A 25,205-nucleotide genomic window follows, 5' to 3' on the forward strand; every position below is an offset into this window, starting at 1 on the left:
TCGCAACCTGGGAGCAGCTGTGTGATTCTCCGTGGTCAGCGCTGGGTATCGGGCTGGCCGGCTCAGTGCAGTATACAGCTACTGTGCCCAGGTCTCTGGAGGGAGCTTAGTTAGTATACCGAAACTTGCATGAGATATCATGGTTCTCCTGACCATGTCTGCACTTCAGAAGCAGGCAGTATTGCCTTCATCCCCAAGTCTTGTCCCACTGCATCCCAAACAGCGTAAAGGAGGAACAGAGATGGTAAGAAGCAGCCTTATTTTCTCTGAGCTCCTCACTGGAGCTTTCACCCGCGTTCCAAAGCAGCACGTAAGCTCCTGAGTCATCCCACTAACTTCAGTGAAAGGGATGCAAAATTTTTCTTTTACTTTAGGGTTTCAAATCTGATGATCAAGCAACCAAAGAAACAAAGTGTGTGTGGTGGGGGGAAGTGGTGGTATCTTGGAGAGAAAGAAGGCAGGCGCACTCCAATTTCTGTTTCAGATGTTTTCCTCCTGCTGCCATTTGATTTCTGTTCCTCCTAAGGGCTGCAAGTTAATCTTCTATGGTAGAGGTAACAAAAATGAGTGGCAGCTGTTCTCAACAACTCTCTGTTACACCCCCCAGGGAATGTTAATGCCAGAGCAGACCTGGAGAAAGAGGCCTGCTCACATGTCTGTATTGTATCAAGTGTGACATTTTGATTTATTGATACTTGTGTTACATCTCTTTGAGGGAAAGGGCCTGTCTTTGCCAGCTGGGACAGAAAAGCAGAGGCAAAGACAATTGCAAGAAGTGTGGCATCATTGTGTGGAGTGACATTTTGCTTTACAGCTACACGGAGTTGTGCTGCAGCAAACAAAAAGGTTGGGCTGCAGCAGGGTTGACTCAGGAAAATAGTGCACACAACTAAAACTGCAAATAGGTGCCTTTTTGCCCTTCAGAAGTCAAGATGGGAGGAGACTGCAATCTCTTTTCAGTATTGCACAGTGTGGACATTAGTTAACCAGTCACTATAATGCAGCATTAGAGGAGATAACATTTTATCTGGTTGGGTATTTGGGTGGTGAACACGGTAAGAACCAAGATTGTGATAGGTTTGCTCCCTCTTCTTTTGCCTTCCTTTGCCATGTGACAGAGGAGATCTCTGGGTGTCAGCTGGGCGCTTTGATGGACACCCTGCCCACTAAGAGCTCCCCGTGGTGATGGTTCCCTTGGTCTCTTGTTCTACCTCTTTGAGGTCCATCACAAGTTCTTGAGGCTTTTGGCCTTTCATACTACAAGCAACAGGCTAAGATACAGCACAGAGGTTGGGGTGTAGGAGCAAAGTGGATGCTTAGTAGACTGGACTTAGATGACTGATTACATGATTGCTGGTGATTGCTAAGGATGGACTTAGAGACTCAGATGCTAATTTTCTGGCCTGTGTTTACTGATTACTATTTCCCCCACTAATCAGTGTTCTGGTTCATGTCTTCCGTATGATTCAGTGTTGCTCCGTATAAAATGGGTGTAAAGTAGCCTGATGAAGAACAATCCCACGGCTTCTGTACTCGATGGGGCTACCCACAAACCCTTGTTCTGTTCTCGAATGATGTGTGTGGACAAAATCAAATAACTTTCTCCCTCTCTGTCTGAGTGTGCACATGTGTAACTGAGAGCTATGAGGCATACTGCGTTTCTGCATAACGCACTGATAGATCCCCAGCTGAGAAGCTCTGTAACATTCAAGGAAGTATAACTGTCCTTATACAGTTTCTTCTCTAATAAACTGTCTTTGAGCCCAGGCTGGTATAAACCGGATTTGTATGAGTCTGGTACCAGATGACCATTTAAAGTTAGATGGTCTCCTGGACTGGTGCACTACAAGCTGAGCAGAGGACAGTGCTGGGTCCCAGTGCTTAAATGTTAGCACTAATGTCTGCAGTCTTTTATGTCTTCCCTCAGCTTCCATGGTGATGTATTTCAAGGATTTTTTTGCTTTGCATGTCTGTAAAAGGAGGATGTATGGGAGTAACAGAAATGTGCATTCCTGTCCTTTGCGTCTGACCAGGAGAAGGAAGGTGTGGGGTTGGAAGTGGGGAGCGCCTGCTCCCCACAGGTAGGACAGCTGGTTTTCCTTTTTCTCTTTGTGCTTTGTCCACTTGGACAGCAGGACAAGACAGGGCAGAAGGCTGTTATAGCTACCAGCTTGCGGAATTATTCTAAAGATAAATAGCAGTAAGCAAAAGGACTAGATTAGATTGTGGCTGGCAAATAAACGGCTATTGCAATACTGGAGTCGAGCTATGTAGACAGATTGGCTGAACACTGCTCTGGACACTTCAGTGATGATTTGCTTAAAGAAGTCTCAGCAACTGAGGTATGAAGAAACCTCACTGAACTACCACCACCAAAGACCAGACCCACCCTGTAACTGCTGAACCAGCCCTGCACGGGGACCTTGCAGTGTTTCTCTGACTCCAAACTAGATTGATTCTGCTCCCTCAGGTTGAAAGGAGACAAATCTAAACTCTTCTGCCTTTGGAGCAGGCTTGTTACAATCTTGGTCCTTGCATTTTCTGTGCCAGCTTAGTGGCAAAGCACTGTTAGAGGATTACACTGACTTAATAAATGAAATCACATTTCCTTCAGCTACAAGACTTACAACCCAGTTATTGAGAGCAACTTCTCTAGCTCAGAGTGGAGATATATTTTACTGGCACTGGGGGTCACAAACTTAGTCCCTGCTATCATTCATCCTGGACTTCTCGAGCAAGCCACGGATGCACTTTAACAACCATCAGCCAGGACAACAGCAAGACTCATGCAGACAGATGCTCTGGCCTAGGGTCCTAGACTCTGTGCTCCGTTCTGCTTGGTATCTCGCGTACGTGGAGCAGTGAGCGAGTGCCCCAGCACCGTCCTTCAAATGTCAGTGCCAGGGAACAGATGCTCTGTCTGCAGTAAAACATTGAGCCCACCTTCAGGCCTCTCAGTCAGCCCAGGGGGTAATGACATTTACAGCCCCTTTTGTTCAATGTTTTTTTTTTTTTTTCCTGAAGCTGAGTATATAGAGGAAGTTCGTGACAACTGCAAGAGCAGAGCTGGCTGTCCCACTGCCAGGATATGCTGCCCCTTCCAACACTGAATTGCCGATAAACTGATTGACAAAGGGAGACTGCACCCAGCTTGTTCCCTTCTCAAGGGGGTTATCATAAAATGCTGATTACTGGACAGTAAAACTGCACAGATTTCTGCTCATTTCTTTCCAGGCCCTTTACTGCCAAGAGGACACGGCTGAAAGAAGTGGGAGTCTGGAACATGGTGCTCATGGTAATATGGACTAATAAGTGCAGCAGGTTAGTGCAGATGGGAACAAGAGCTCCAACTCTCCTTTCCACTCCTGCCAACAGTGTGTGTGCCACCGGCATGGCCTGTATGGTGCTTGTGCTGTACAGATTGAAAGCTGAGCGCTCGAGCTGTTCAAATGAATCAGCTCTTGCAGGCTCGGAAGTCCTGGAGTGAGATAATCTAGGCTGACTTCAGTTTTCTACTCTGTTGATTTTCCATGTAAACTCCTTACCCAGGTTTGAGACGGAGGGTTTCCTATATAAACCTTATTCTGAGGGAAATTCCCCATCCATGTTGAGATGCTGATTTCTGGGTCTGACCCTCCCTGGTTTTCAGATGTCCCAAAGACATTAACAACAACGTGGGGAGAGCAGGAGGAGGGATGAAACTCTATCACCTTTTGTTTTTCTTGTTGATGCCAATTAAACTGGATTTATGGCTTATTTCTCTGTTCTGTAATTACCCCCAGGGATTTATATCAGATAGTTCAGGAAACCAATATACCTCCAGAACTTTCTGGCTGCTCGGAGAGTTATTGCTGTAGCTTCTGATTGTCTAGGAAAAAAACAACCCCATTACTTGTTTTACTTTACTGAAGCAGAAGAGAAAGGTATCCACTGTAGTTTGGTTCCCTTTCAGGAGACTACATAACACATGGCCCTGGGCATGTCAGGTACAGTGATCCTCTAGGACAAATTTAATCACGGATCACAGACAGTATTAATTAACCCTTGTGCACGTGATGCAGGGAGAGCTCCCCTGTGCTAACCTGCAGAGCTAGACTGTGAAGCAGCCCAGTTTTCATCAATAATGAGTGAAGGCCAAGCTGTGGTTTGTGATGAAATACTCACTAATGATGGGCTGATGCAATATTATTTTTATTCTATGTGCTTTTCAATAACAAAAATGAGATCTTTTATTTTTATATTTACGCTTTAAAGCATGTAATCAACTGGCATTTTAAGAGGAGATGTAGCTGGCTGATTTTTTGAAAGCTAAGGGGTGGGGAAGGGATTTGTTTGCCTTTTGACAAAAAAGTGGGAGAAATATTGACATAATTTAGGTAACACTCACTGTAAACAAGTTGCTGGGTTTTTCTTATCATAATTTACATCCGTTCCTCTGCAGAGAGCAGCTTGTGCATTTCTCCTCATCTGAGACAAAGCCAATCATTCTGACTTGCAGGGTTCCTCGCACATATTTCTGCCATGTTTGCCCTGAACTCTGAGTTTGATGAAACCCCACATCAAGTCAAACTTAGCTGAAATCACCAACAGCTTTAAACAAGATAACAAATTGCCTCGTTTTATTCATAAGTAGCTTTGCTTCACACAGCTCAGTCTGAGTTTGTGAACAGCTTTGCTTCTAGCACGTTGATTTGGGGTTCCAGGTTAGCTCGAGGTCACGCAGGTCTCCTGTTGCAGTAGCCTGCACATGCCAGAAAAACATGCACTGGCAATGGGGAGCTTCTCCCTACAAATGCAGACCTGTGATTCTGCATCCAGCCATGCCACCTGCAAATAGCTGGATGATCATTAATGGAAAAGGTTAGATCACTTGAAGTCAGGCCAGCCAGGCAGAACAGCAACTCATACCGCTCCTTTAGGTGATCCTGGACATTTGTGCTTGCCCAGTGGGACGCTTAGGCCTCAGCACTTTGGACTTGATCTATTTTGGACATGTTAATTCTGCTCACCCCTTAAACAGCAGACAGCTATGTTGGTCCCAAGGTGGGACTGGCACGGATACTTACTGTTGGTGCTGCACAAGGCCGCAAGGAGCATCCTTGGAAGGGGGAGTAGAATAAATTGCCCTGCTCCTGTCTCCAGATGCAATGTATGTCTGCTCAGGAGAACAAGTTCTTATGTCAAAGGCAGTTTGTGCAGCATTGCTGTGCATATAAAACCTCCTCTGCTTGCCAGCAGTCATAAATTATAATGCATCTCATTTCTCAAGGTGCTTTGCAATGACTTGGGCATGAAAAGCAGAGTATAAAACCAAATTAGTTCTTTTTCTAAAGAGTGGCTTTCTATAATGATCAGACCCTAAATGGGTCTTCTCCAATGGTGGTCTACCCAGGCTAATTTCAAGATGTCACAAGCCCCTCAGGGTTGCACTGAGTATTCCCCATGATGAGCACCACTATTTGCCTTTCTATTTCTCAGTTATTCTTTCTCTTCTTCTGTGTCAGTCCCATGTTCTCCTCTCCTTACATCTCTTTGTTGTTATGTTATTCCACGTTTTAGAAAACCATTGTCATCTCTTAGAGGGCAGAGAAAAATATAGATGGCTGCGGAGGGAAGAGCTTTACCTTTGCCGATGCTTGAGGAGGGTTATGGAGGTGAGGGAGGGCTCTGTTCCTGACCGAAGCTTTGCAGTCATTGCAAACTCCGGTGGCGGGAATCCTTCCCATCATTTCTGCTGTCGCTGTTTGTTGTTCGTTTCCACCAGATGAGTAGCTCTAATAGAAAGTTAGCAAGCAGACTCACTCTTTCTGCCTCCAGAAATCCAGCCCAGTGCTGCAAAGGTTATTCTTGCCATTAAAAATGTGAGAGATCAGACCAATTGCGGCTAAACTTTCTGGCTAATTATTGCAGAAGATGCTCATATTTCTGTGCAATTCTGAACAAGGCCCTATTCAGAACTTCCTATAACAAAAAGTACTGTTTTTTTATTAAATATAACTGGCTGGCTTGAAAAGTACCTGGGAGCAGCCAGGGAGAGAACAAACATCATTTTTTTTGATTTCCAGGTGCAAATGAAAGGTCCACATTAGAGCTCTGACATGTATTTGTTGAAGTCCTCATAAACAGTGCTCTGCACCACAATTCAAATTGCAAACACCACATCTGTGAGAGCCGCCTTCCGTCACTGCTGCGGTATTTGTAATATTAATGGCTGCTTCTGAAAGTGGTTTTGCTGAGGAGCTTTCAGGCATTTTTACATGTAGCTGTTTCCCTAGTAGTGTCAACAAGGTAATAAGTTCTTCTGGTATTTCATCTCTCTCTCTCTTTTAAATTTACTTATACGTGACCATCAGCCATTCTGGAAAAATTTCATTAGTACTTTCATCTAAACAAATGAATAATATTCTGGCAGTTTTCAGGTTCACTTTTAAGCCACTGTCTTATGCCTTCTTTCGTATGAGAAGTTGTGAGCCAAATTCAATAGGGTCAAGAGCTTTGTACAAAGAAACTGTGCCAAGTAAGTATGACAATATCTCACAGTCTATATTGCAAAACAACAGGGAAGCTGGTACTCTGAATTGAACTGTTTGCTGAATAATAAATCTTCACTGAACTGTGATATAATTTTGTGCTTTTGAAAAAGTTTTGAAAAACTCGGATAGAAAGCCGGGTGAAAGTAAACATGGTTTCCTTCATATAATCAGCGGCATGTAATCACACAATCAGCGGCAGAAGTTCGATAAGCCCACAACACTCACATTCAAAACACACATTTGATCTGTGAACAAAGCTGCACAAAAATACGTAAAGGTTTTCAGACCTGTTGCAGTTGTCCTGTCGAAGTTTCTTTCCGGTGTTGAGGGCAAGGACTTCCCAGTCGGGGTGGCAAGCACCTGCGGAGGCAGGTAACTAGAAACAAGAAACAGGTCGCTTTGCAACCTCCTTCTGCAGTTCTGCCTCCGAGGGTCTGTCAGCTGCAAAAATTTCCTCCAGTGCTTTGACATTTGCCTTACTAGCTAAACAGAAACGCTGCAGTTTTGTTCTCACTCCCTGTGTCTTTCAAACACGTCGAGGGGCTGCAAATGAACTGGAGGGAGAAATGCTTGTCTGATGCTGGTATAGCTCAGAAATTGCTGGGGGAAGTTGTCCGTGTTAGCACTGTCTGCTGTAGATGCTTCAGAAGGGGGAGGTACTTCACTGGACTTGCTCCTTTTTTTTATGTTTTATAGGCAGCCTGGAATTTGGCCTGTTAACTTCATAGTTTTACGCAATGGAGCTGGAGCTAAAGATTGGTGAAGTTTGTGCATAGGGAGCAGAGCAAAGGTATACTTTTCGATAAAAATGTATAAAAAGTTAGAGCTGTGGAGGGTGGAAGTTGAGCAAAAGCGGGAAGGCAAACTGTATGGCAGCCAAAGGAGCTGCAGCAGGAGCAGGAGAGACAGACGCAGGTGGGAAAGGCTGTAACTGGCAAACGGGGCAGCTGCCTCCAGCTGGGCAGAGTGCAGGTGTCCATCAGGCTGTCACTGCTCCATCATTTCGGGATGCAAACGTCGTTCCCCAGGTGCTTCCAAGCCAGGTGGGCCTGCCTTTCGCCCAGCCGCAGCTCCTCGCTGGGGGCCGCGAAGGCCGGCTCCCAGCTGAGCACGCTGCAGTAGTCCAGCCACCCCAGTGCCATCCTGCCTGGACCCTCGGGGTCTCCTGCTGCTCTCCCACCTTCCCCTCCTGGTTCTCGCTCAGCACCGCAGGGAGGCATCTGGCCCCCAAGCTTCTAAACCAGTGTTAGCACTTCTCGAAATGTAGCAGGCCACTGGCACCTTAGGGAAAATCACACATGGGCTTTCTTCCCCGTGGGTTTGGGTTGGGCCAGCGTTTGAGGCAAGCGGTCCTTCCATACCTCCGTATCCTGTGGGCTCTGTTGCTGCCATTGATGTTTCTCCTGGCGGTAGCTGATCACTGAAATTGGAGCAAATCCCACACCTGATCTCCTCTGCCCCATGGTGAGTTTGTCTGCTTCCCACATCAGTTGGGCAGTCAGTGGAGGAGGTGCAGCATCAGCAGGAAAAGCTGTTAGATCCAGACTCACGGTCTCCTCCGGTCATGCTGCAGTAAAAGCTGTTGGGAGACCTTTTGGTTGGCCAGACAAGATGGGTTCCATGTTAGGCTCACCTGGAGGTACTCCTGGTCTGTCTTTAACATCTGGCGGTGTCACAGCTGTGTATTCAAAGTGGTGGTTACGCTACCGGTTGGAAGCTGTAACAGTTACAATTTGCAGTCACATGAAGTCAGACCCTCCTAGTTAAAATGCAAAAGTTCTTCCTCTTCAGGGTTAAACCTCCAAATCTGTGCTTTAAACGAACCTGAGTGTCTCTATATTCGCAGCATAAACTCAACAAGGCGTATTCTACCCGTGCTCTCTACGGCAAGAAAATGTACTTGCGTGGGTTCGTGTGAGGCTAGTCTTCCTCAAGTCTCCTTGTTCGCAGGTAATTACAAGCTGCTTTTGAATCTTCCCTGATTCCCTGGTTCTGCCACCCACATTTTGCTTGGACATCTGGATTTCTCAGTCTCTGCTGTGCTTGGCTTCCACTTCGCGCATTGTCAAATGACAACTCAAGATGTAAAAAAAGTACAAAATCTCTGTAGCGTTTTAAATTATTTATTGTTAGCAGGTAGCTGCAAATTAGACTACGTGTAGGTAGGCAGCAGACAAGGAAAGTTAACACTTTTCAGATTGACATAAAAAAGGCTGGAAATGTACAGAGGAGTGTAAACATTCAGAAAAGCGTTGTAATCTAAAAATCCATCAATCCTTTTCTGCCTTCAACCTGAGGCCCTTCCCCAAAGCCTGCTGGCTGCTTCCGTCTCTTCTCACCCCTCTGCTCCTCTTTCCCCTCTCTCCCATCAGCTCCTTACCACTTGACTAAGTTAGAACTGTAAGGCAACAGAGCGAGTAAGTGAACATGAAGTGATTTGGTAAGAGCACAAATGATACTCTGCAGTTTCTTGCAGATCCCTTTGGACATACCTTTAAGAGGTTTGCAGAGCCCTGGAGCTCTGCTGGAGCCAGAACATCTGAGCTCGTAATGCCACTGCCTTAGAAAACGCCCGTCGCAGTGGACCTCCCCGGCCACTGCCCTGGCTTGCGTATATGACCATATTTAACTTGATAAACCAAGCGGAGACCTATAGTGGTTTGTCAGAAGAGCAGTGCTGAGTAGCGACTGTGTGGTTAGATGGTTAAACAGCGCCGGCCGGGGAAGGCGCGCGGGAGAACCGGGGTGCTGCCGTAGAGGTAAGCCAGCCGTGAGAAACACCCGTGACTCTTCCCCTCCTGAAACCATGCGAGTTTCTAGCTCGCCTTGGACACAGCATTGGGCAATGGGTGGCAGCACAGGCTCTGGGCTGCAGAAAACTTCATTTTAACTGATCGGCCCCAGAGGTGAACCTGGAAAATGTTCCTTTCCTACAGCTGAGCTCCAGCTAAGCCACCATGCTAAGAATATTTGCAGCCTTTCCTTTTTCTCTCAGTACTTTAACTACTTGCCTGCATATTTATTAGGATCCCTCAGCACTAGAGAGCTTTCTTGCTGGATAGCCTTCACCACGTTTGGATGGAGCCTGGTGTGTCCAGTGTGCCACCAAGCGTGTGAGGTTTGCCGTGTCACCATGCCAGGCGGTCCAAACTGCTGTGGGATGTCTCAGGTGGAGAATTTGGTGACCTGTTCATAGACAATTTATAGGTGGTGAAAGGTGAAGCTAATAGGTCTGTCCATAGTGAATGATCAATGCTACATCCCTTTCGTTCTCCCTGGAACTGTGGTCAACAAAACAATCAAAAAATCTGCCTAAGAGTGCCAGCTGCTGGGATTGATGTTGTCAAGGCTGAGTTATCTATCTCCTCCTCCTGAGATTTAATGAGCCTGGCTCCAGGGGGTCCCACCAGACTGCAATCCACGGGACTACGGACAGCTTCACCTTCTAACACCCCGCGAGAAGGTCGGGCAGCACCAGGATGTCCCACAGAGCCGGCGGCGAAGTTCGTGCTCACCTCCACGTTTTCAGCTTCAGCTTTGGAGGGAGCATATGGCTAGCCAAACCATGAAACATAGTCCACCCCTTCAGCATGGGAAGGAGGGATTTGTTCGCATAGGCAAGTGAAATATTAATACAATTTTCAAGAGCTAACCTCAGTGAATCGCTCATACAGCTGCTTCTTCCCCTGTCTGTAGGGCTGCAGCTGTGGCAAGGTTAATACGGAGCATCCATCATTTCCATTAATGGATGGCAGTGCCGTGTAGATCCCCTGTGTTGTCTGCCTTTAATTATTCGTTAAGGTGGCCTCTGTTAATTCCTCTGCAGTGAAGGCTGAAGTGGAGAAAGGAGGTCAGGCCTGTGGCCTGACTGATTAAAGCTGCCCATCACACCTGTACAGGGATCTTTCCAAGGCAAATGCTGCCTTGTAGCAGAAGAAATAATGGGGAAAAATGTGCTGGTGCAGCCTGTATATGTGAGGAAGCAGATCTTGGATAGACACCTTTTTTGATAGTGGGGAAAACCAGAGTGGTTTTTTTCCTCTCCAAAATGCAGGGGGAATACAGCGTTGTCTTTCCTGACTCCAACTGCTTGGTGCACCAAGGGAGGAGAGCGCAGCATTTCTCTAGATATGCCTTGTTACTACCCTTTTGGTAGCCAGGCCTCATGCCTCAATATTTCAATTTAGGAACATTACTTACAATGCACATTATATTTTAAAAGAGCTGTATATTACCTGACAATGATTCTGTGTGCAAAAATCTGTTTTCTTCATCTGTCTTCTCCTCTGAGTATCAAATCAGCTACACATGGTTTATACCACATGCACCTGAGACATGGAGAGGCAGTGGGGTGTATCAGGTTATCACATCTTACTGTATGGATTTTCCTGTAATTTGAACATACTGTAGTCCACCCAGAACAATTGTTTCTCTACTTGTGTACTGCACTAGCCACGAGGGAAATAGTTCGCGCAAGGCTTATGTGCATATAGGAACATGTGAAAAGGCAAAAATGAATACTCAAAATAGCAGCCAAATGATTTTACTGTACATGGAAAAATGTTATGAATAGCATATAGAGAATGGTAGCCAGAGCAGGACCCTTGGCCTAGACAGGAAGAGAAAGGATATGGGTCCAGGGGAAAAAACTGAAGGTCAAACTCAAGTTTTTGTGATAAGTACATAAATAGCCTTTGTTGTCATCGTCTTTCAGTCTCTTCTGTGTTTACCCTTGCAGTGCTTGGTAAGGAGGACTGGACCCGCTCTGTTGCAACGACGGATGTACCCAGCCTGAAAACCAGTGAGTGGCTTCAGATTTATTCTTGACTCATGTCCTCTGGCGCCCAGGACACCAGAGAGCGTTTGCATTTGCATTCATGAATGGATGTGGCCACTTTTGTGTCTGCTATTCAGTCACGGGCCGAGTCCGCATCTCCGCTCTGGGCCGTAAGTATTTGTTCATCACATTCTGAAAAGCAGCGAGCCTGGGGCGTGCGTGAGGACATCCTTGGCAGCCCCTCTCTGGACCCGAGATGCCACTCTGCCAAGTGTCCCCTGATTTCTGCGGAGTCAGCGTTTCACTGCTAGCTCCTGGTATACTGAAGACATCTTTAGAGATACAGATGCACAAAGACATATATATATATATATGCGTGTGTGTGTGTGTGTGTGTGTATATACATACACACACACATGCCCATTTAAATATATGTATCTTTTTATACGCACATATGGGTATATATAGAGAGAAAAGAAATACTTTGTGACAGAAATATACCACTGATAGATATTTTGTGAGAAGTGTTATATGCTCTTATCACATGATGTATTAAAATGTAATCTCTTAACGCTGAAGGACTTTGGGAGCTCCTTAAGCTTTTATGGCTGAACCTCTAGTTACTGTGTGGTGTGTTTTAGTTGTCGCGAATTAGGGGGGGCATGAGATATTGAGAAAACTTGCTTGCAGAGTATGTACCTAATCCACTGTCCTGATCATCCTGACTCACTGGCTACTTATATGCCACTAAATAAGAATCAACCTCAAATGAACATGAGCTGTTGAGGGATCATTAAAATTCCCATTCAGTCCTGATCATTAAACAAATCATACAAGAGGCAGACTCCATACCTGGAGAAAGTGGTATGTTAATGGAGATGCACCCAGCGTAATTGCTGTCATCCATCACCCCTGCCCCAATGGTACTGACAAAGTGCAGCTAAATATTTAAATAAGCCATTTTCCTTCAGAAGCCAAAGGATTAGATGCAGCCAAATTTCTCAGTCTAGTCAGCAAATGATACAAATCCAGGGATTAAACAGGATTTGCTGGAGTGAATGAGAGCTGCTTCTGCATTATGCTTTATGAAAAAAAATTCTTTGCTGCCAAGACTGTTGCTTGGGGCTAGAAGGGGAGGAGAGAAGATTCTTTTTCTTATTGAAAGCAAGCAAAATAGAATTAGTTCCTCTTTAGTCAACACTCCTGCTTTACTTTGAGGGTGTATTTGAAGGAAAATGTGGCTTTCCCAAGCCCCATTAGACAGACACAGTGTTTTCCTCTAAAAACAATGCATTTGAAATGAAGATATAGGGGTTAGAAGGCTACGTACAGTTACGTTTATTTCGCTTAAGACTAAGCTTCTTGGAAGGCATGCCAGGTTACTTTCAGTAAAATAGAAAGAAATGTTTGCTGAAGTCATTTTTACTTGGATGCATGTTTGTGTGCTGTACTTCTTTCACATTTGGTGATGGGTATATTGAATTATGTTGGGAAACGTAAGGGGTTCTCATTGCACAGCAGGCACTTACTGGGGCAGACAAACACAGGAAGAAATATTTGTTGGGGCTGGTAAGGAGTATTTTGAACAAAAGATCTTTTTCTTTAGGATATGTCAATTCATTAAAGGTAAATGAAGTCATTCACAAGAAATTCTTTTTTTTTTAATAATCCAAGTGTAAATTTTTAGGCTTTGGTTATTGCCTTTTTCCCCAGCACAAAATCATCTATTTGTCTTTAACCATAATTATATTATGGTTAAAAAATTATATTATGGTTATATTATATTATAATCATATTATATTATGGTTAAAAAGCCAAAACAACAGAGGAACAGCGTGAACTGAGCTAATTCAAATTAATTTGAACTGAAATATTTAAATCGGCCAAAACCAAAAAATAGTTTCCCTTGGAATCTTGAATTTTCAAAACCGGTTTGAGCTTTAAAGCTTTATGCTGGTCCAAACAGGGAGACCTTGATTTTCTGATGACCGCGTGGTGGTAGGGGGAGGAAGAAGAGATATGCCTTTGTGGTGGTTGCATAAGCGTTTGCATGTCTTGGCATTTTTTACGTAGTGTCCTAGATCTGTTCATTTGACTGATCTGGAAGCTGAGCAAAATCCTGTCCATTTCCTTTAGCCAAGGTCTGATTCTCAAGACGAATTGCAATAAATGACTTGGCCAGAATGATTCCATTTATGTAGTAGTTGGAAAGACTTTTTCTCCCGGTACTCTGTTTTTCTTTGCATATTTGTAATAATTTCTTGAAGAATCTGAACTCAGATAAGATCTGAAAAGAACTCTGTTCAAGACTTAAAATATTACCTCCTCTCAGTGGTACATCTGTCCAAGGCTTGCATGTGTGCATCTTGTCAGATCAAGTGTTACGTACTTTTTCCCCTTGAATCAATCAATGTCGGGAAACCAAAACTCACGCTCCTCTCTAGGGGAAGACACAAACATTTATAAATCATGGAGAAAAAATGAAAATGGTAAGATAAATGTTTTTCAGCTCAGGCTTGCAAGGGACTATAGAATGAATATTTTCTCCTAAATGATGAGATCTAAAACTGTTCTACCCTTAATTATAGAAAGCAGGTTTTGGTGGAAACAAAGTAGATTATTCTTCATGACTTTATTGAAATTCTACTAAAATATGTAAAAATGCACGAGCCTGTTGCTTTGCAGACAGTTCTGTGCATTTAATCTTTGTGAACTGATAGGGATACATAAATGTCAGCTTTATTGAACATGTCTCCACTGTCTGGCTATCCAAACAGTATTAATTAACTCCCAAAGTCCTGTTCCAGCATGCATTTGGACTCATTTAAAAACCTGCACTAGAACAGTTGCTAGACAAATGTGGCCTAGAAATATGGTGCACATTTTTTAGTGAGAGTAATTAACCACTGAAATAAATTACCCAGCGGCAAGGTGGATTCTCCATCATTTGAAGTCCTTAGCTCAAGGCTAAATGTCTTTGTGAAAGATATGTCATAGCTCCAAGAGAAGTTATAAGCTTGAGGATGCGCAGTCTGTAGGACACAATTATGTATTTACAGCTTCGTTAAGCATGGTCTGTAGAAGAGTTATTCATGTTCTGCACTCTAGTTACAGGAATTATCGGTGGGATATAGCTACCCACATTGAAATTAGTTGGCGAAAGCCTGAGCTCCCTTTTTTTCTCTGTACTCCTTACCAGAGCTGAGCAGATGTCATCAAAATGGAAAGCATTTTGGAAATATTTTAAGCAGGTTTTTTTCTATTCTGTGACCTCTAATTTTGTCTTGAGGAAGCCTGGCAAACCTCAGTGGGGGGCAGCCTAGGAAGCTGTAAATCAGGGAAAATAATTAAGTTCTTTGGATTTTACCTTCAGGAAGGAATGGGACTCCACCTAAAGATTATGATAAAATGATATTATATAGTTCCTTGTACAAATGTACCACCATTCTTTATGTCTTTGGTTACTTAATTGCATTACAAAATAGACGAAGAAATGCTTACTTGGATAAATTTCTGGTAGGCCAGACTGATCTGAATTATACCTGTGCAATTCCATTGACTTCGCTAGAGTTGTTTCTTATTTATGCTGGTATAGTTTGCCCAAAATTGGGCCTATTAGCTTCATATTTTAATGCAATACATCTGGAGCCAAAGTCAAGTGAAACTAGGGTGTAGAGAACAGAGCAAAGTTATGCTTTACAAAAAAATCAGAGAGATTTAGAAAAGCTGGTCCAAGTAGTATGAGATATAGAGAATTCTCTCACCAGTGATGGCAGGAATCGGGAACAAGAGGAGACAGCACAGCAAGGAATGTCAGGAGTGGAAAGTCTCTGGAGTAGGAGGTGGCATCTGGCCTCTTTTGGGAAGTCGTGTTCCTCTCCAAGATGCTGACATTCCCCTGATGAGCAGGAGCTGAGGATGCGTCTTCCAACCATGTGTCCAAGGGATGCTTTTCTCAGAATAAGCCACTGCTTACGTATCCTTACAGAAGAACCAGGACTTCCCCCACCCCTAATTTATTCAAGATTCAGCACTGCCTAACATTTTATGGAATTGTATGATGAAAGAAAGCCTGCTCCCTTCCCCACATCCCTGTTCAGCTTAGCACAGCCCATTGAAGCCCTTATCAGAGTGAACTACATCTGAAAATGGAGGTTTCCCTCCTGCTGGTGTGGGCAGCTGTCTTCCAAAAAAAGGGACCTCCAAGAATACAGGAGAAAGTATTGGCTGGAGGTGGTAAATTGCATTTCCCTGTGTTTGGTCCAAAGTACAGTGCCTTGAGCAATATTAGTCAACAGATATACTTGAAAGCCTTAAGAAATCTGAATACATCTATCAGAAAACTGATCAGAAATCTTGTATTGGCATCATGGTTAAAGCGGGATGACTGACGAGTGTAGTCCCTGGTTCAGAGGAGAGTCTCTCAAAAGTCAGGCATTAGGAAAGTGCTTTCTCTCTGGGTGTGTTTGGTTTTGTTCATCTTGCTCTGTAGCAAATGATTCTGACCACTGAAAGATCCTGAACAAGAGTGCACACTAGTCTGAGCTACTGCAGCGGTGGCTACCTTCTTATGTGCTTGTGCATTATGTCCTTCCGGACATTTGGAATTGCTCCTGCATGTGCAATACTTATCATGGGTAAAATGTACCCATCATGTGCGAAGTTCATGATTGGGGGCCAAAAATTATGTGGTTTTGTTAAAAACAAATCAACCAGCCAACCAACCAAAGCTGAATGCATGAAAGATGCAAGGTAGCTGATGTGTGCTCAGGTCCAATGAGGTCTGGAGAGGGATCAGAAAGTCCTTTCTGTGCAATAGTTATTTGCAGCTGCCTTCTTTCTATCCAGCTGGGTGAAAAGGGGGGCTACAGAGGGCGGTCACCCAGAAGGAAGGGAACAGACAGGTAAAACACAGCAGCCAGATGAGCTGTAAAGGGAAGTACACGGTGCAGCCTTCAGATGTTCAGCCTCCCATGGAGACTCCAGAATTGTCCTGAAACAAAGCACTTGGAGTCAGGCAGCTCTATATGATCCCCAGCGCAGGTCAGTGTCAGATGAACTTGTCTCAGCCTGATTGAAGGCTGGTGGATAATGTGATTAAACAATAAGCATTTTGTCACAGTAATGAATACTGGCATCCGTCTTCCGATACGATTAAATCAGTCTGGAGACAAATTCTTCATTTCTGACACTAGGTCAGCACACAAGTATGCAGCTTGTTTTTTGTTTGGATAGTTATGGAAGGTGCCACCAGCAGTAACGAGGTCACTCAGAATTAATTTCTTCCTTGGTAAATGGCAGGGAGCGTCGAGCGTGTGTGTTTGCTCAGCTGCAAATGTTGACGATTCTTTCCCTAGGAAAATGGTGGCCACCTCCTTGCTCCGCAGCGGGCGTTCAGCTGCACGCACATGCAGGAATAAATAAGTTGTTCCCCTTTGCTCGACATTCTTCAGCTCCAGTCATTAATAATGTTATGAAAAGCCCAGTATGACTTGCTGCACAGGATTATGCCATAAGGCATGCAGAAGGCTCTTAAAGGCCATATAATTATTGTCATTGATGAAAAGTCCCTTTCACGGCAGTTCTGATTCTTGCACGTTAAAGAAGGCTTTGCAAATACACCATCAACCATTCACAATTAACTTGGTTATTGATGATGCTCCATAAATGTTTAAAAACACTGAAGGAGAAGTAATAAATGGTTGATTTGTTTTCTTGACTGCAGCTGCTGCAGGCTTGCACTGTTTGTATATAATTCTTTATTCCACTTAAAACCAGTGGATATATCTTCTCTTACCTCCCCACCTTAAACTAGGCTAATGAGATATCTTCTGTATTTACTGCAGGCTGAAAGGAACTGACTGCAGTTCAGCACTGATAAAAAATGCAGCAAGTCTACACAGAACTGCAGGTCTTTGCTTCTCGGGGATTTAAGGGATTACTCAGATTCCACCTGTGGAAACATCGACATGTTTCCCATCTCCCAGCATGTCACTTTTACAGTCTGTGCTTTAGCCCAGAAGTTTGTACCATCTCCTGAAATCTGTCATCAGGTTTTCCTGGCCACTGTGCTTCATCTGAGAACCTGGAGTGATAAATGGAAACTATTTGCTCTCTCATCTGCAGAGTGCCTGGCATGCCTTTTCATTAACTAGGGCACACATATGTACAGGCACCTCCCCAAATACCCTGTAAATTCAGAAATCATCTGGCCTTTTCAGTTGGTATAATCTAGGTCTTCCTTTCATCCATCATTAAGATCTGCAGAGGCAATTTGCGCTCAGAAACTGATCCAGGTCTCCAGAGTTTAAAGGCCAATGCATGAATCTCTGTTGCAAACTAGGGTTTTCTTTCCCCTTGGTAGCCACTGTAATGAATCACAGGGCACAGATTACAAGTTTGGTGTTTGCTCATGACTTTGGACAGAACAAAAAGTAACTGCGTAGTCTACAAGCAATTATAACTTTGGTGCTGTGGAATCAGCAGGCAAAACTTCCGCATAGCTTAAAAATGGTTACGCTTACTTCATGTGCTTTTTCACTTGCAGCAATAGTTTTTAGACTCTTGTAATCACTCCGTTTGCTTTCCTGTGGGTTGGCAGGGGCATCAGCTACCGTAACAAATAGTCCATCCAGTGAAATATATCTCCTCGGGAGGACAATATTGTTCTTCTTTTTTCTTCAAAGAAAAATCTATGGAAAAGTTTGCTAAAATTCTCAGCAGAGTTACTTGATGCGTGACTGTGTTTGTATTGTTCTACAAGGAGCTTTTCTCTTCCCCCAGTCCCTGGGGCATTAAAGGCCCTATAAACTAAAGGCCTCCCCCCTTATCCTTAGAGAGGGAAGAAATCCAGTAAAACCCTGAAGCTCTCTACTTGCAATTTCCATGAACATCCGTGCATGAAGCTGAACTCTTTGTTGTACTTCCAGTACCAGGAAAACTATGGCCTCTTACGCTCTTGGGGCCCGGGATGACAAGCTGGGGAGGCTTAGCCTGGGATGACTGCAACAGCTCCAGCTCCTGGCTGCCTTCACCTTTCCCAGGGCTGCTTGCTGCCACTCGGTAAATGGCTCAGCTGTTTGGGGAGTAAATCATTGAAATGCTACAATCCATGATGAAATAACTTCAAATCAGTTCTGGTTTACCTTAATAGTCTGGCCTGTAAACTGTGGTGGTTCATCATCTGCTGTGCATGCATGCAGAGCAGTGCAGGGAGAGAGCCCAGACAGCACCTGCAGAGGCAGCAGTCCACACTCCTGAGGTTTAATACTGCTGGATTTTAGCTGGTGCACCTGGGAAGGAAAATTACTGGAGGGACCTAGAGAGTGGGGGATTTTGTCTTGGAAGATGGTGACTCTGAGATCGATTTAGGGGGCGTTGTGGATAGTAGCCGCAATGTGAGCTCTCAGTGCTTCAGCAAATGGGCCAAGTTCAACCTTGGACGTACGTGAAAAGAGAGTATCAAATGGAATTAGGGGAGTAACCTCATTTCTCTCCTCAGGACTGTGACAATCACTGCTGGAGAACTGCTCCAGTTCTGATATTGCCTCTTCAGGAGAGACATGAAGATCTTAGAGACACCTCAAAGGAAGGCTATGGAAATGATTCAGGGGATGGGAAACAAGTTATGACCTGAGGCATAGGGTACTCTATTCATGAGCTTATTAGAAGATTGAAAGGAGGTCTTACTGTTCATTATAAGAACATGTACATGGAGACAAGTCTTGAGAGTTAAGGGTCTTTTGACCTTGCAAAACAGAGCCTAACGAGAAGTCTGGAAAATGAACGTGGGGAAATTCAACCTTGAAATAAGACAGCATTTCTGAGCAGCCAGACTGAGCAGAGTTGGCTGTGGACTTGCAAGTGGTTTGTGTATAATGAGATTTGATATCTTAAAAATATATATATATATATCCATCCAATTTCAGTAAGAACCTCTTTTCCTTGTCTGTTAGCATGCAGGGGGAGCTAGGATTGCTGGCACACTCCTATTGCCATCGTAGTCTCTGAACTGCAGTCTCAGTACCATCCCTATTCTGCTACGCCGCCGGTTACACTCACACATCCTTCCTCCCTGGGGCAAAGAGCAAAGCTCATGCCAGTGTACTGTCAAATGCATGAAGGGACCAGAAGATTTGAACTGTGCCTTCTTGGCTTCGTTTGATGTTTTTTGAACTTTAATTGAGGTACAATCCTGGGCTTTTCAGACAAATTCAATCCTCTCCCTATGTGGTAGCATCAACCAGGCAAAAGAAACCAGGCAACTGTGCTACGCTTTGGAGCCAATTTTTTCCATCTACTTCAGTGGAGCCATGAATGGAGGCACAGGCATGAACTTAACCCTTTTCCTAGAAGGGCTTTGGTAAATAGCATTGGCAGGTAGGAAACGACTTTCTGCAAGTATCTCACTGCAAAGCACAAGCGTCATGTACTGAACTTCTGTGGAAGGGAAGCTGGGCAGGGAGACAAGGCAGCTCGTTCCTTCAGTTCAGTTCTTTGGGGTTTATTTATTTATTTTTTTTTTTGGTGCCACTTTACTTGCCCAGCAGCTAAGGTCTAAACAAAATGTCAATACCATCCCATCAAGTTACGCTGGGGACGCATTTGACCCATTTATTTTTAAGTGCTCGCGCTCCCTTTTAGGTGTCTGCCCCAATGTGTGCTATAAAAAAGCTTCATTAAAGCAAAAGGTATTTGATCCAGTCAGCCTTGACCTGTGTGCCTATGTATAAGAGAACATTTTGGGAGCTAATGGCGGATTTCAGGGGACTTGGCTGTACCAGTGATAATTGAAACAAACAGTCCTCAGCGGCCTAAGCTAATTCAGTGGAGCTATATTCTTCTTCCTTTAATATTATACGTTCAGTAGTTTAGTGCTCCCCAGTTCCCCACTGGCATTAAGAGACACTTGCAGCTGTTCTCGTCTCCCTAATAACAGCATTCTGTAGAGTTAATGTTGGACTCCGAGGGCCTGATGAAGCGATGTGGAGCTTTGAGCACGCCAGCCGGGGACTTGCCATATGCACGGGGAATTTCACCCCTGTTCAGATGCAATTCAGCTGAAGCTCCCAAGGTGAAATCCCATTTAGGTCAGTACATTTCTGCTCGAACAATCAAGAGTTATGCATCGAGCACTTTCTTTTATTTCTGTTGTGCTGGCATCTGTTGTGCATAACCAGATATCTGCTGCCTTCACCCCTGCCGCGGTGACCCCAATGGCAGATGAAGAAAGGGAATTGAGATTTCAATGGGGAAAACTTTGGTTAAAACGTAAATAAATAAAGAAAGTGCAAGAACTGTCAGAGGCTTCCCATGCTGACTTTCGCTGCTGCTGCTGTGCTCAGAGAACAATGAGAAGATTAAAGTATTAGACTTTCCTGTCTGATACGCTCATATCGGTCTCAGATAACCTGATGGAAGACAGTGGATTTATTCTGGTTTTATAGCAAATGTACCAGAAAGCAGAATTTGCTTAGGGCATTGTCATTACTAAGCATGAGCAACAATGGCCAAATGAATGAGGAGGTATCTGTGGGAGATGGAGAACTAGTGACTTGTATAATAACTTTTATGACTATTTCTGTACAGCCTTGCACAGGGGGCTATGGTGCAGTGGGCTCCATGATCTAGCTGCCTCCCATGCTCTCGGGTCCTTTGGGCTGAACCATAGGCCTTTGCTGCTGCCTCCTCGCTTGAGGTTATGCAAGTGGAGTCCCCCCAGAAAAATTACCTTTCAGAGTGGTATTGCTGAAGTGTTCTGCAGAGACTTTTTACAGGCCGGTTATCTTTTCAAGTTTTCCTTCGTGGGCCTGGAACTAGAAACTTAATATATTCTTTTGCTTGGGCTCCTTATTTGTTGTTTTGCTAATTGCTTTGTGATTTTAAGCACAAGGAAGCTCAGGTCTGGATGTAATTACATAAATCCCAGTTATCCACAGTTATTTGTGCCCTTAATGAAGCTCTGAATATTGTGAGGTATTCTACCATAACCCCTAAGTACCTATCAGTGCATGAAATTTAATTTAGAAGAGTTTCTTATTCTTAAAAAAAAAAAGAAGAACTTCTGTATTTGTTTGTTTATTTATAGGTGCTTCTCTTGCACACTCCCAGCAGGTTGCATTGGAGGAATTGCATTAAGGGCTGGCTAAATTTGGGGCCGAAGGAAATCTTCTTGGCTGTGCTCCACTGCCCTGCGTCAGGGACAAATCCCCCTTGCACCAGACCTCCCCCTTGCTCCATCCGATGTCCCACGGAGGGCACAGGACACCCGGGGCCAGCAGCTGGGACAGCGTGAGGAGGAGGAAGGAAGCTTCGCCCAGGTAATGCCCCCCCTGCATCGTCAGTGCTCTGCAGAGAGCCGTCAGGCCAGCCCGGCATCGTGGCTGGCAGGAGCCCTGGCTCTCGCGACGTGCCGGCTGCCGGAGCACCTGCGCAGAGCCGGGGTAGGTGGTTTTGCAGATGGCCACAGGGAAGGTCATGCATCAGACTTTATCCCTTAATGGACCTCATCATCAGGCTTCAGGTGCCGCTGGGACTGCGTGTTGTAGAGGAGCACTGAGTCTCTCAGTACCATCCACATCTACCTGGGGTCAGTGTGGCAGTTACAAACCTGAACCCGTTTATTTAGGTTTTAGCATCTTTCAACTGTGATGCAATATGCAGATCCTGTGAGCATGGAAACTTGTCTCTGACCTCTTGAAACTGTGACTTCTGTCGGTCATGTCACCTACTAATTGCTGCTGCAGTTCATGGCCCTGGGTGGAAGGAAAAGCGTTACAAAACTGCCCTTGCAAAATATAAATTATTTTAATTCTAGTCAACATTCACTTAGTATGAAACACAGTAGATTAAGTTTCCAGCTGGCTTCTTAACTGTATCTATAAAATGCACAAGCATATCTTGGCTGTGCAAAGGATGGGTGTGCTTGTGGGGGGGGGGGTACTAAAACACCAGTTTGTGAGCTCTATAACTCACATGTGTGTTCCTCGATTTTGCATGCCTTGGAGAGGATTGTCCTTTCACGGAACAGAGAGACTTGCAGTTTTCGCAGATGCAGTTAGGGAAGCCCACTAAAATATAATCCAATATTTAGGTATGTTGCTTTCCTCAATATTTCTTTTGCATTGAGGGGAGAGGTCTTAATGTCAAATATTTTTCAGCTGACATGCTGCAGCCAGGTAATGAAATTTCCTGCAGGCTTGAGCTAAGTCTAGCTTCATACCACAGGTACATTTTTTTTGATATAATTACTTTCCTCTGTAGCAAGGTTCATCAGAAAAGGTGCAGGTGTTGACCTAAAGTAGCTGCTGAAGCCCTGGCTTGTAGTTCATTCCTATTAAGCAAAGCAGTTAAGCTTGTTTCTTTACTGAAAGCCTAAGACCTACTTCAGTCTTCACTGAATAGGGATTGATTTAAAATTGTCCTTAAATACCTTGTGGAACTGAGGTCTATATAAAGAAATATGCAGCTGGGGTTTCTCTTCTTTTGCACTGATATAAATCAGGCAAAAATGCACTGAAACCAGTGCTACACGTGGGAAAAGACTAAGGTCCCAGGCATATTAGAAAATAGCTGTGAATATTTCAATTGTCTTACAAACTAAGACATATTTTCAGGAAACTAGGGTTATCAGCCATAGCTCTGCTTTAAAAATCAACCCCTCAGCAGCCAAAACATGACCTGTTAGCTATTCCATTAGCCCATATCTCCTTTCCAAAAAGATGTATTTGAATGTTCACGCAATCAAGCTATCATGTTGGCTAAGCGTCCTTCCAAGCTTTCTAATACGCAATAACAAAACTATCGCTTTGTGCCTAATGTTTCATAAAAATGCCATATATAATGCTACCTTCCTGGCTTCCTATCTTCTTTAATGAAAGGTTGCAGGAGTTTCATTTCCAAATGGTTACTCTACCAATCATGAAAAAAAAAAGAAAAGAGCTAGGAAGCTATAGTAAAATGCTCTGTAATTGTGGTGTTGGGGAGGGAAGTGGGCTTCTTGTTCCCTGTAGCACTCAGAAGCAGGAGCATAATGAATGTGTTATCAGCTATAGTAATCGTTACATCTGATTTGTGCAATTGCATATTTTATTTGTGTTTATGCTCAGCCTTTGTACCTCTTACATCTCCCATGTATGGCTGTACGAGAGATGCTGGGCTTTGGAAAGTCACACGCTGAGTCATTGACTTTGACGACATTCCTCCCAAGGACTAATGTATGTAACAGAAATATATGGACATGCAGAAATTGATACAAACAGCTTCTTGAGCAGCAGCCAGGTGTGAGGTTTGCACCTTCTATTACCGAGCTGGCCATTAATGTGTCCCTACATATTCAGAGGGAATTTCTCATGAGCAATTACTTCTCTGTGCTGAGTCTCCTGCAGTTCTCAGGAACAAGCCAAACTATAGTTTCTGAAAAATAGGCTTGTGGGAGACTCATTTCTGCCCCCCCACCCCAATCATTTCTGAACCTTGCCTCCCTTTTCATAGGCTTGGAAACACTACACAGTCATTTATACTCTAACTCCTTCTAGTCAGACATCTTTGGTACCTGACTTTGCCCATCACCAATAAGTGGGCAGACATGTGAAGGTCTGCTCACCATTCCTGTGGGTTCATTAACATTTTGAAAATGTGCTTCTTTTTATCATCTCTAAAATGAACTTGCCTACAAACATCATACTTGGAATGATTTATTAGCCTTCCTGGAGGCTTCTGCCTCTTAATGCCTGCTGGGGAATTTTCCAGGAGATTTCAAAGATGTAAACATTTTGCAATGGGATGCATGCATGCATACATAGATACATACATACACATATGTATATAACCACACTTGGCTAAAATCAGGATAGATTAATCCAGACCTACAAAGAAAAGAAATATGAAAAGAAGACATGGGCAAGGAAATGAGAAGAAAAAAATCTTAAGGTCTGCAAAGAGGAATGATTTGGAAATAAATCTTGTTTATGTAGAACAGGAAAAATCCTTATTTTCACATCTCTGTCAACACAGTTTATTATAGTGTCTGACTTTTCAGACTCAAGTGTGACTAAAGCACTGATACTTTGGGGGCTGAATTTCTTATTCAAGGCTCCCAGGCAGCTGAATCAAGGCAGCACAGCGCTGCCCAGCAACGGCCTTTGGCCTCCCAACAGAGAGTGCAAATTCTTTCTGGACATGGAGGAGCTCTGCCTCTCCATCAGTAGAATATTGGTCCAAAATCCCATTTCACCCAATAGAGAAGGGCAAATGCAGCTCACCCTGTGAGCCGGGGTACTGCTGTTGAAAATTCAGATGCATATCTGTCAATGTCGGAAATTTAAAAAATAGCGACTCCCATATGCCTGTCCAGATTTCTCCCCAGTTTCCCAGATGGAAGTGCAGATGCTGTGCTGCATTTGCAGAGTTAGCCCATCGTGTCCAGAAAGATCTGTAGATACCTGAATATCTCTGAAAGTATTTGTGTGCGTCGTCATGAGACGTGTTGGATTCACTGCATGCACACTCTGCCCATTTGTCCTGAATGGACAGATTGGTCAAGCCAGGTATTGGCTACCTGGAAAAGCCAGACAAGTGGCTAGAAAAGCAGGACGGAAGACAATGACATGCGAAAAGAGTACTGTGCCAGCAAAGGAAGAAATATGGCACATGAGCTCATGAGAGGAGATTTCAGTGAGCTTCCATTGCAATATCTACCTTTGCCCTCAAAGACGGGGCTGGATTTAACAATTCTCCATGATAACTTAGGCTCTCAGAGGTGACACAAAGAGCCAGAGTATAATGGTACATTTGTTCCCTTCCCATGCCTCTTCTGAAGTGCAAAAATAATTCTCTGCATCCCAACTCACTTCTCCAAACCTCACTCGCTTTCTTTAACCTTAATAGTATTTTGA

General features: G+C 44.1%; 1 long non-coding RNA gene across 4 annotated transcripts in view; it reads left to right on the forward strand.

Moving 5' to 3' along the window:
- The window catches only part of LOC135330099 (uncharacterized), an 89,883-nt gene that overhangs the window by 8,111 nt on the left and 56,567 nt on the right, over positions 1 to 25,205 (forward strand). For 2 of the 4 annotated variants that reach the window (XR_010391861.1, XR_010391862.1), the window contains exons 5-9: positions 3,235 to 3,321; positions 7,230 to 7,323; positions 8,380 to 8,483; positions 11,272 to 11,334; positions 21,398 to 21,629. This is a non-coding gene — a long non-coding RNA (uncharacterized LOC135330099). The remainder of the gene's footprint in view (positions 1 to 3,234; positions 3,322 to 7,229; positions 7,324 to 8,379; positions 8,484 to 11,271; positions 11,335 to 21,397; positions 21,630 to 25,205) is intronic. The other 2 variants (XR_010391864.1, XR_010391863.1) reach the window with 2 other exon arrangements.

The sequence above is a fragment of the Dromaius novaehollandiae genome, chromosome 16 (assembly GCF_036370855.1).
Source record: "Dromaius novaehollandiae isolate bDroNov1 chromosome 16, bDroNov1.hap1, whole genome shotgun sequence".
NCBI lineage: Eukaryota > Metazoa > Chordata > Aves > Casuariiformes > Dromaiidae > Dromaius > Dromaius novaehollandiae.